The sequence below is a fragment of the Oreochromis niloticus genome, unplaced genomic scaffold, assembly GCF_001858045.2.
Source record: "Oreochromis niloticus isolate F11D_XX unplaced genomic scaffold, O_niloticus_UMD_NMBU tig00007374_pilon, whole genome shotgun sequence".
Lineage (NCBI taxonomy): Eukaryota > Metazoa > Chordata > Actinopteri > Cichliformes > Cichlidae > Oreochromis > Oreochromis niloticus.
This window is the reverse complement of record NW_020328523.1, coordinates 462,145-474,758: the sequence shown is the minus strand read 5'-3', so window position 1 is coordinate 474,758 and position 12,614 is coordinate 462,145. Positions and strand designations below refer to the sequence as shown.

The 12,614-nt window shown below is 39.4% G+C and overlaps 1 long non-coding RNA gene across 1 annotated transcript; it reads left to right on the top strand.

Moving 5' to 3' along the window:
* The first annotated feature begins 10,038 nt into the window (after positions 1-10,038).
* Positions 10,039-12,046, top strand: LOC112845448 (uncharacterized). Its single transcript, XR_003218266.1, has 2 exons — positions 10,039-10,878; positions 11,121-12,046. It is a non-coding gene; the product is annotated as an uncharacterized LOC112845448 (long non-coding RNA).
* The last annotated feature ends 568 nt before the right edge of the window (positions 12,047-12,614 follow it).

Sequence of the window (12,614 nt, the reverse complement as noted above, 5' to 3'; positions counted from 1 at the left end):
AGCTACTTAGTATTAATATTACTCTCATTACTCTTTCTGGGTCGCGAAATAAACTTTTAACATATTTTCAGGCAAGAATGTAGCTGTGTAAACTTCAAATAACTTAAACATGTTATTGTTTGGCCTTTTTCAGTGTTTTATTTGTTCGTGAGTAAATCGGTTTGGCTGAGATTAAAGTTATTAGATTAGATTAGATTAAATAAAACTTTATTAATCCCTCGGGAGGGTTCCTCCAGGGTTTTCACACAGCTGAATAAATGTCAAACAGAAAACTGATTAAACAGAAGTGTGAGATGGTCGAGAATCTATGCAAGCGTCCGGTTATATTTTATTTTATTTAGACAGCAAGGAGCAGACGGCAGAGGTGACGTAATTATGAAGGCTAGACCCCCAATTTCACAGTCGCTCATTTCCGGTCTACCCGGCTTTCGGAGGACCCGGCCCACTTAGACCGCAAAGGCCGGGTCCTCAGGTGGACGCAGCCTCTGAATTTGGACACCCCCGGAACAGGCCGGTGACATTTATCTTATTTTTTTCCCGATAAGTAAACACTGTAAAAAAAAAAAAAAACCTTTCAATGTCTCCCTAATTCTGAGGTCTCAAGGTTGGAAGGTATGTGCTAGGCTTTGGCCCACATCAGTCTAAAACTGTATGTAACAATGAAAAAAGTGTTGCCATGTCCACCAGGACAGTATAGTATAGACAGTATAGTATAGACTCCTTCACATAGTGGACATTGAGTTGTTGTGTGGGACACCAGTAGTCCATGTCTGTTGCTGTAACAGTAGTTCATGTTTAGAATAAAAAGTCCCAGCTCACTGATTTGATCGGGGCAATAGTGCCTAAAATGTTGCATAATTTTGCTGAGAGATCTTTTACTTTGTGGTCATCTTAGATGAGTAGTTTTATGGACAAAACCCACCAGGTCATTCAGTGTTCCCTTTGTACTAATGTGTAAGAGATGTTGGTGTACTATAACTGAAGTAATGTTGTTAGGTCCTTAAAGTCATATTCTTTTATTGTCATGACTGTATTTGAAGCTATTTTTTATTTTTGTATGATACCTGATTTATATGGAATATGGCTGAAGTAAACTAAAGTCTAAAATCAGTCATTTATTTAATAGTAATTTAACATTATATAATTCACATATAAAACTATGAATTGTAATTTTAAATGGTTTAAAAGCATGTAGAATAGCATACTGTATGTAGGCAAGGATATTTCTCCTTTTTTTTTATCAAGAAACAAAGACAAAAAGGACAAAAAAAGAAACAGGGCAGGTTTCGGTGGTTGAATCATCCGTCCCCACCAATGCCAAAACCAAATCTACGCCCTTGGTGCAAGGCTTTTACCACAAACTTAGTCACTGCTCTGTGACACTCGACTATCCTGGCCTGAAAGGAGACGCTACCAGTAGACTGCAGCGAGAACTGCCAGCGAGCGCCAGCCAGACTCTGTCTGTCTCATCATGGTCACCTAAATGCAGCGCATAGTAATGGCAGGTCTTGTAATAAGGCAGATCGCGCTAACATAATATGCACTGTTAGTTGATTATTTACCTGCCACATTAACGGGAGAGGACGTGCAAACGTTACCGCTGTTGCTGGGTTGAAATTTACGAGTCCGGAGCAGAATTAAAAACACGACATTCATTTAAGGTTGTCACGTGTTTTGTGAGCAAATGCTTTTGCATATTCGTAGTGTTTCCTCCCTTAAATGAAATATCTACTTTGCAAGTATTGCAAGTTGCCGACCCCTGTCCTATACCCTAAATCAGTAAGAGAAGGTACGATCTCTCTAATGACCTTAAGGTGTGTGTGCATGCCAGAGCACTCTGGAAGGCACAGAGTCTTTACAGACTACTAAGGATCAAACCTCTATCATTATGCAATCGATTATAAAACTCATATATGAGCAAATTTTTCCAAGCATAAATGACAATTAACCATATAAACCTTACAGCTGGTTTTAATAATAGAATTTATTTGTTTCTCAAATGAGAAAGAGCTATCGAGAAACACTCCTAAATCTTTAGTTCTGAACTTTTCCAGTGGGCCAAGGTCAACATTATTCGATAATGCTAATTCTTTTCCCTTGCATTATAATGATGTGAGGAGTTAATGCTAAGTATACTGCCATTAGTGGCTAATGCTAATTTTAGGTAAATAGGAATTGGCAGCTAATGCTAATACCATATTTTCTTGCTTTATAACAATGTGACCAGCTAATGCTAAGTAGGTTGCCGTTATTAGCTAATACTAATTTGAGGTGAATTAGCATTTTCCGCTTATGCTAACAATGTTTTTTCTTACTTTTTAACAATATGAGTAGCTAATGTGAACACTATTTTTCATTCAATTTTAACTAATGCTAAATAAGACGCCATTAGTGGCTAATTCTAATTTTAGATGAAAAAGCATTAGCAGCTAATGCTCATACTGTTTTCCTTTGCTTTGTAACAATGACAGCAGCTAATGATATGAAGTCTACTGTTATTAACTAATGCTAATTTGAAGTGAATAAGCATTAGTAACTAATGCTAATACCATATTTTCTTGCTTTATAACAATATCAGTAGCTAATGCTAACACTACTTTAATTTCCGTTAAGCCAATTAACTTCATTTAACTTCAGCAATAGGAAGTTTATGTTAAATAGGCTACCATTAGTGGCTTATGCATATTTTAGGTGGATAAGCATTGGCAACTAATGCTAATACCATATTCTCTTGATTTATAACAATGTGAGCAGCTAATGCTAAGTGTGTTGCCGTTACTAGCTAATGCTAATTTATCCGCTAATGCTAACAATGTTTTTTCTTACTTTTTAACAATATCAGTAGCTAATGCTTATACTATTTTTCCTTCAATTTTAACAATGTGAGCAGCTAATACTGAGTAGGTTACCATTATTAACTAATACTAATTTGATGTGAGTTAGCATTATCCGATAATGCTAACATGTTAGTTATGCTAATGTCAGTTAGCATTATCCGATAATGCTAACACTTTTCACTTGCGTTATAACGATGTGAGCAGGTAATGCTAAGAAGGCTGCTGTTATTAGCTAATGCTAATTTGATGTGTGTTAGCATTATCCGATAATGCTGTCACTTTTCACTTGCTTTATAATGATGTGAGGAGTTAATGCTAAGTATACCGCCATTAGCGGCTAATTCTAATTAGGGGTGAATAATTATTACCGACGATTGCTAATATCGTTTTCCATTTCCCTATATCAATGTGAGCAGCTAGTGCTCTGTAGACTGATGATAGCAGCTAATGCTAATTTGATGTGAATTAAAATGATACGCTAATGCTAACACTGTTTTCCCTTACTTTTTAAATAATGTGAGTAGCTAATGCTAACACTCTTTCCCTTTACTTTATAACAATGTGAACGGCTAATGCAAACATTCTTTTACCCAGCATTACAACAATCTGAGCTGCTAATGCTAAGAAGGCCGCCATTAGCACCTACGTCTAAATCAAGGCAAATACGCATTAGAATGTAATGCTCGTATCGTTTTCCTTTGCTATATAACAATGTAAGCAAGTACTGCTAAGTAGACTGCAGTTAGTAGCTAATAATAATTTAATGCAAGTTAGCATTATCCGATTATGCTAACACTTTTCACTTGCATTATAACGATGTCAGGAGTTAATGCTATGTAGGCTGCCATTAGCAGCTAATGCTAATACTGTTTTCCCTTGCTTTCTACAACTTGAGCAGCTATTGCTAAGTAGGCCACTTTGCTCTGCTAAGGATTTATGTGACCATGATGGAAACTCTGATAAGCTAATGCTGCTAAGCTAATGCCGTTTATGGGCCCTGTTAGAATCAATATTTCATTCTCATTCTGTTGTTTGAGAACAATATCAGGCAAATGTGCACTTGATAACAAATTTATTGTGAATTCAGCTGTGAATGTAGAGTGTGTCATTATTTAAGCTTCCATTTCCAAATGTTAGCTGACACTTTATTAGGTACACTGGCATCTATCTCAGGTACACCTGTGACCTAGATGTTCCTGCAAACAGACTCCTTGGAGACCCCTATATAAATATCCATGTACTATCCAGCTAGACTAGTGTGTCTGTCCCTGAAAATATTCCTGCATGTGTGACTGTTCATGTCTCATCTGCAGGAAACAAACAGGAAGTGAGTGAAAGACACAGGAAATGTTTCCAGCTCTTCCTCCTCTATCAGACATTTTTCATACCTGAGAGTGTCCAGTCTCCAGCCTGGATCCTTCAGTCCAGCCGACAGCAGATTCATTCCTGAGTCTCCTGGATGATTGTAACTCAGGTCCAGCTCTCTCAGATGGGAGGGGTTGGAGCTCAGAGCTGAGGCCAGAGAAGTACAACCTTCCTCTGTGATCAGACAGCCTGACAGCCTGCAGACACACAAAACAACAATCTATCTCTCAACAATCGTTTTCTCTTTTTTTCACAACAACATCTATCCATTTACATCCCTTCAGTGTAACTTTATTTATAAGTGACAATACCCAACAGACAACAACAGTCATTTCATGCTGTTTAACAGTGTAAGGTAACAGCCTCCAAATTAGAGAGAAAGCCCCAACCATCAGACAATCCACTGTGAGCAGCACTTGGTGATGGTGGGAAGGAAGAACTCCCTTTGACACAAAGATCCTCGCAGTGAAAACAGGCTCCAGGAGGAGCATCTACCATGACTGGTTGCAGGGTGAGGGGAAAGAGAAGAGATGAGCAGAGAGACAAGAACAAAACACAAATTAAGGAGAGAGAAGACAAAAGTTAAGGACATGCAGTAGTGACATATAAAAGCATCAGGAGTGAAAAGAGGAGAGTGGAGAAGAAAGAAGAGCATCATGGGAAGTCCACCAACAGCCTGAGCCTATAGCAGCATAACTAAGGGATGGTTCAGGGTCACCTGATCCAACTCTAACTATAAGCTTTATCAAAAAGGAAAGTTTGAAGTTGATCTTCAAAGTAGAGAGGGTGTCTGTCTCCTGAACTCAAACTGGGAGCTGCTTCCACACCCAGTCCAACATAGCCAGGCTTTCTTTGCTGCTTTGACAAAACCTCAAATCCCAGTCAGAGATGATGAGCATCATCACAGTGAGGCTCATTTCTCTGTTAACCCAGGCTTTCTGCTTCAGGATCTGTGCACGTTCACAGAACAAGGAGACCTTTAAACATCATTTCACTAAATGGATGGACTGAGCTCAGCCTACAGATGAACTGGTGCCAGAGATCATAAAGAACATCAAACAGTCAAATTCAACACTTTAGATGGAAATATGAGATTAATGCTGCAGACAATCATGAACCTGCTGAATTCATGAACATCAAGAATGCAGCGAGTGGTAAAATAAAGATTTGACCTCAGTGTTACTGTCTGTTCCTAACATATTCCTAACATGATAGCTGCACTTTAGAGCTCTGAAACTGGAACTGACACATATTTAAACACTACATGTTACTCAGTACATTCAGTTCTGACACTCGCCCACAGTCCAACAAAGGAAACATGGAGATCACATCAGTTTGTCATCAAAGTCTAATTATTAGTGCAACTTAACCTGTTATTATCTCGTTAACTCATTAACTGATTAATGTCAGCAATTATTTTATTCACAGTTTTTAAAATCATGATTATTGTGAAAGTGCTCACTGGCTCTGAATATAAAAGCCATGGGTCACAGGAGGGATGTGTAGAGATTAGGAAGATATTTTTGCTGCTATTTTTTATAATCATTATTACCATTCCATTAATTATTAATATTGATATTGCATTTAGATGTTTAAACATATGGGCACCCAATTAAGCTTTTATTACAGGTCCAGTAAGAACCACTTTAAACTGTTGAGTTGAATCTATAATGTTAAAGGCTTTTGAATGTTTTTTATATTCCTACACTGAAGTCCAGACTTCAGTGGGTGAGAGACTGAGTTGCAGGCTGACAGGAATCACCATGCTTTGCAAAAGTGAAACTGAAAGCAGAGTCTAAGTGCAGGCTAAGAGCAGGTTATTTTATTGTGCATTTATATCTTTGATTAAGCTTGGATTAAGCTTTAAGGAGTTGTATTAGATTGAAACATTTGTTTTATACATTTTACACATAAGTCAAGATTATTACACACATACACACACATACAGACACATATAGTTAGAGAGGTCAAATAAGGTGCAGAGCGAGGGCAACACATGCACACCCATACATGCACAGACATACACACACACACACACACTCACATACAGGCAGGGGGTTTATTTGTAGGTGAGAGTTTAAGCATAACTATGTGACTGTTTGATGAAGAAGCAGGTGCAGGATGTTCCAGAGCTAAGGCGGTTGTTAAATAGAACATTTGTCGTTTTGAAACTGATGCATGTACTGACGTAGAGAGGGCGTCACTAAAAATACCTCGATGCATAAAACTAATGCTGTGTTGTTGTTGGGCAGAGATCAATGCTGTCTGCGTACGGGATTAGTCTCTCCGCATGCGTCAATAAATCTTCGTCTAACTTCACCTGGCCGGATCAGTGGTCATTATTTTGTATTCTCTCCTTCAATTTCTGAACCCAACATTTGGGGGCTTCGTCCGGTGTTGAGGGAGTGTGTTTGGAGGTGTAGACGGAGAGAAATCCGGGGTCCGTGGTGATTAGACGAGCAGATACGAGTCAGTGGTCGAAAGTGAGTGACAAGCCGGCTTATTCAAAGGTAAGGCACATACCTGTTGAATTTTCCGAAATTTGTCAAATTGGACATCACAAATTAAAAGTCAACTCACTGAAATTACTGGTAAATGTCTGTTTTGATTTTGGTGAAAATCTCATGAGAACTGAAGTTGAAGTAATGATAATGAAATGGAAGTTTATAAGTGACAGTACTGAGTTAAAGAGAATAAAGGAAAACAGTGAAAGTGAGTTCAAGGCTCACGTAGGAAATAGGTAATTGGCGAAGTGTTTGTGACAGTAAAGTCTCAATTGAATATAAAGCCGGGTTTGGACATCAATAGAATTGCTTGTGTGATTTTATGGGGTGTTTTCAAAGTAATTAAATTATATTAGGACAGGACTTGGAGTCCTTAGAAGCGCAGAGCTCAGATGTGACGGTCTCTCACGGCCATAGGACGCTCGGCCTTGACCTCTCGGCGAAGAGGGTTAGTCCAGTTTGGCGACCTCTGGGGTACGGGGCGTCCCAGAATACGCTAAGTGATTGGATCACTTTTACTGTCCGGGACAGTAGGTTGCGCTTTTTTGGTCAGTAGAAACCGGGTTTCGGGCGTGTAACTTTAACTTAAAACTTGGTGAATTGAACGCAAAAAACCTGGGGTTTGTCTGTTTGAGGCGGTTATAGTAAATTTGTCAAAATTGTGTAGGTGTTAAAAGGCCTAAAAATCTGTGCAGTTGTAATTATAAGACGTCTTTGTAATATAAAATAAGAGATCTCTGTGTGACAGGAGTCTGAGGTAGTGCTGCAGTTATTTTTAGACGGTGTGTGTGAATGGAAATGAGGAGCTGTGACGTGCAGAGAGATTGGTTTCGGTTTAGAGTATTGAGCTTTATAACTGTTGTTTGCAAATATTGCTAAATGCCTGTAAGTAAGATGCTGGTTTTGCTCACTACAATAGTATAAATAGAGTATAAAAAATGAGTGATTATAGTGAACATATGATCTGTGACTGAGTTTGGAAATAGAGTAAAGAAACTGTTCATACTTTAGACCAGCGTTTTGGTCAGAGGATCTAGAGTGATTTAGAAGGTTTTAAATGATAAATAAAGGTGTGAGATATATTTCTTTTGTGATGCACAGTAGGATGTTTTAAAGTTTGAAAGTACTTTTTTTGAAAGACAATGTATTTCAGTTTGAAATTCAGTAATTGTATGTTGATATGGTAATTTAGTTTTATGTTAGGTGAAGGAGATGTTTATTTCTGCGTCTTGCAGGATTGAAATGGAGCACGTGGAAGACGGTGATGTGAAGGCTGACAAATGCAAAGAATTTACTATATTTAAAAAGTGTGTGTCTGAAATGAAGGTGTATTGTTTTTAGATTAAGGTTTAGTAGAATTAAAGAGGGTTTGTAGACTATAAATACAAAACAAAAGAGTTCGATTAGTCTGCAGAAAACAGGAAATATGTGTGCCTGTGGAAATATTGAACAGGAACTACATGCCCATAAAAGGTACTCACTGTGACAAGTGTGCACCCAGAGAGAGAGACGAGTTAAACTCTAGGCAGATGAAGCAAATGGAGGTTTTATGATAAAAGAAATGAAAATGATATTAATTATATGCTTTAGTGTGTCAATACAGGTGGACTTCTCTCAACATGGAACTTTGAGTAAACCGTTAAAAAGGATAGATTAACATTGAGAAAATAAGCCAGTCTTTGGCTGAAATTGTGTGGCTTGATCTCTCACTTTGTCCCTAAACTGAGAAGAAACTCAAAGGACAGTTAATCTCCTGATGAAGACCGGCAGAACATCGTGGTCTTGGATGCTTTACAACAGGCAAAAGACAGTGCCACTGAATCATTAACACTGATGACGACTGACGACCAGCAGAAGCATGTAAAAAAGCAAAGTGATGTAACATGTGCTGTGAATTACAGGCTGGGCAGTTGAACAGTGGGATAAAGAACTGTGGAAGAGCACTGGACATTGAGTGTCATATTTGCCATGCTGGGACTTAACCTAAAAGAAAAGACTGTAAAGAAACAGAGAAGACAACAGCTGAGTTGAGCCTGTGTTTGCTGGAGATTTGAAGGCCACACAGGACACTGTGAAGAAAAGGACCAGTGTCAGGTGAAGCCGCACGAGTTTGACTGCGAGAATACAGGGTATAATTGGGTTGAAATTGAAGCCGGAACTCATGATTGTTTAGGGATGTCCACCATATCACGTTTAAAAGAGGTAAACACGAATAGAAAACACACATACACAAATTGTTACATGTGAAATTATTTTTGAAATTAATCAGAAGTGAGATAGTTTGAATCTAAAGCTCAGTGAAAAGATGCATAAATTAAACACGAATACATAAAAATGCAACGAAGATGCAGCTTACACTTCATTAACATGATCACATGACATGCAAGGAAGAAGACGCTTATATTCATATTCATGACATACGCATGACATAATTGGTATTTGTGACAGGAAAGAGAGAGAAGTGGGTCGTTTAAGCACTCGTGATAATAATGAAAATGTTTTAGTTTTGTTATTTTCAGGGGCAAGCAGACCTGGATCAATTTTCCACATCCAGCGGTCGGAAGAAAATTATAGGTTAACATCAATGGATATGGTAAGGCAAGTTTCTGGTTGAATTGTTCACAGCATGATGTGTCCATGAACCTGAAAAGCAAGCCCTCACTTATGGCTGAGGACAAGGAGGGCTGTTATTTAAGGTGGGAAATCAAAGTTTGGGTTAGTAATTCAGGGGAAGAGAAAACTGACTGTTTAAAGTGGAAAATTGTGAAGGAGTCTGAAATACTGCGAAGCAACATATGCAAAAATAACACACACAAACAGAGAATGCATTAACCTTACAAAGACAAACTCATGAAGATTAATGCATAGACATTGATTAAACCTGGCTAAGAAAACAAGCATACGCAATGAAGATCAGCTTGCTAATTGTATGAGTGATAGAATGGTGTGAATGATTAATAAAATAGACTTAAAGCTTGAAGTTGACTCACAGGGATTATATGACAGGGGAGTGAGCTATGGAAAAAACAAAAGAATAGGGATTAAAGTAGTTTTTAGAAGAGTGACTTAGGAGTGTTCTTGTTAAAGCAAGTGATTAGTATAGAAAGAAAATGAAAATAATTGAATAATGTGATAAGGTTTAAACATGTATTTCTCTTGTCAAGTTAACTTGTTGAGATGTGACTCAGTATGCAAATTAGCTGGAGTGAGTGGTGACGAAGAAGCTTCCTGTGTGTCTGTGTGTCTGAGGCTTTCAGTTGAGGAAACAGAGCAGTGACTGAGGAGGATTATATTGTATTCTCTCCTTCAATTTCTGAACCCAACAGATGTTGACCAGTGCTGGCTTGAAATGGGCGTCATTATGCATCTCAGCCAATGAGAGCATTGAGGGTGGGCCTCATACTACTGCAGCGCTCACATGACCCAGGACAGAAAGAAAGGGGCGGGGACAGAAACATGGAGACAGGTACAGATCTTTGACATGTTCATTTTAAACTGTTCCAGAGGGCAGTGTTGATACAACTAAAGTTATTTGGAACCAAAGTTGAGTTTCTTATCATCGGAGTACTTCATGTCTGAAGTATCACTTAAATGCATTGCACGCTGTTGATGGCAGCAAACAAACCCAAACAAACAGAGGTGGGAAGCTTGGGCAGACTACGTTGGATCAGCTTGTGGGAGGAGTCTAGATAAACCAAAGAAAGACAAGCTAACAAACGCCACAGTGAAGTGAGTAGCTACAAACTGCAGGCCGATTAGTGTTGTTGAAGAAGTCGGTCTGAGGAACGTTCTTAGGATCAACAAATGACGGCATGTATGAGCCTCAAGACGCACCATCACAAAAAGAACACATGAGCTGTAGAAAAAGGAGAGACTACGAAAGCCACGGTGTTACAACGTGCACCAGCTGTTGGTCTCTCTGGAGACTACTGGACGTAGCTGGGTAACCATGGTTACCTGGGAGTTACAGAAACATGCAGAACATGTGATTCATGTTGCACAGCAGTGGGACATTTGAAATAAAGTCAGCACACTCAGTACAGATAGTGCATCAAATATGATGCTGCTGCCAGACGTCTGCCTTTGAACACGTCCCTGCATCGCGCACAACACCAAGGTTGCCATGGCAATCACAGCTAACAGGGACAACGTGCACAGCTGGAACCCTGCAGGTATATTTAACATGATGTATTTCTCAGTGTCCTGTTTGTGTGTGAGAGACAAACAGCCTCTGTATGTGTGAGTAAATACAGCATGAATATGTAGAGGACATGTTTGTGTATATAAGTACATGAATGCTCTGCGTCATTTGAATCTTTGATTCTTGTTTCTGTGGCAGGTCTGTGACTGAACTTCTGGGAGAAGAAAAGTTGGTTTCATGCTCTGTGATTCTGTGTTTTGTCATCGCTCTCAGGTGATGGAGAGCTCAGATGATGACCCCGCCTACGTGGTCAAATTCAAGTCTACATTCAGACCAGACCTGGAGACACGCAAGCAAAATGCCAACATTGTATATGTGAAACCTGCTGCTGCACTGGAGCCAGATTCAAGGAGCTCAAGTGTTTACCCAGATCTTACTGAACTTACTGAAGGAACAGAGGGTTGTTGGAGGGAAACCTGTGGAAGCAACAACATCTGAGCCACCAGAGAAAAAGTTGGCCCTATTGGCTGCTTCATCAGAGTGTGAACAGGAGGAAGACTCAGCTGAGAACAGTGTGGTGGATACAGAGCAGAGCCCACCATCAGTACAGAGGCCTGTCCATTAGAGTGCTGCTCCAAACATGCAGCACATGTACTTGGCCACAGCTGCAACATCTGTACCTGTGAAAGGTTGTTCTCTGTTGCTGCTCATATTGTACAGAAGAAGAGAGTTTCTTTATCATCAGAAAATGTCAGTGAGCTTGTGAGTCTTAGCAGCTGGCTCAGTGCAGAGGAGGAAGAACATGTCAAGTCAGAGGAAGATAAATGAAGTTCATGTTGTCAACTCAACCTGGACGACTGAAAGTGTTTTTCTTTGTCTTGTTTCTGACTGAGATTCTCCAAAGGAAATCCAGTACAAACACACACTTCACACACTCAAAGTCCTGCACAGTAAATGAGCTGATGAGCGTTTGTGCTGCTGCCTGATAACAGAAAAATAGTTCTGCTGGTTCCTGTTCTGAAAACACACATTTATAAATGTTCACTCGCTGTTGATCAAAGGTGCCTGTTATAATGTTATGATGGTGGCTCTGGACTCTGAGGGGAACTTTGTTTGGAACAAACTAGATCAAATGTTGACGTCCTGGCAGAGGCAAAGAACTTTGATTTGATATTTGATTTGATTAGATTCATGTTTCAGCTCAGATTGACAGAAATATTTGAACTGCTACTGTGTTAAGCTGACACTTCATTTTAATGTCCTTCTATTCTGGTTCATCTGGTTTCAGTTTCTATAAGCACACAGGTTTCATCAGTGACTCTGTGACCTCAGTAATCTTTGCTGGGCCTTAATGCTCTGAACAAAGCTGCACATCACAAGACTAAATAGAAATGAATCAGTCTTTCATTTCTCACTGCTGTTTGACTTCAGCTCTCAATGTCTCACCATAACCCATGGAAAGAATTACTGTCCATCCAGGCTCCTGAACATGAAGCTGATGAAGGTGGAGTATTGTAAGGGTTGATGGAGATGATGATGAAGAATCCAGGAGCAGTGGGTGGATGGCAGCATCAGCATGAAGGATCAGTGTGAGAACACATCATCATCCACAAAGAAAACCAGTCTGAGTGTCTGACGCTCTTGTTAGAAAGACGCAGTCCCAGCAGTTAGCTTGTCTGCTAGTTAGCTGAGAGCTAACTCACTTGTACATTGAATACCAAACTGTGTAAACCAGGGGTGTCAAACATATGGCCCGTGGGCCAAATC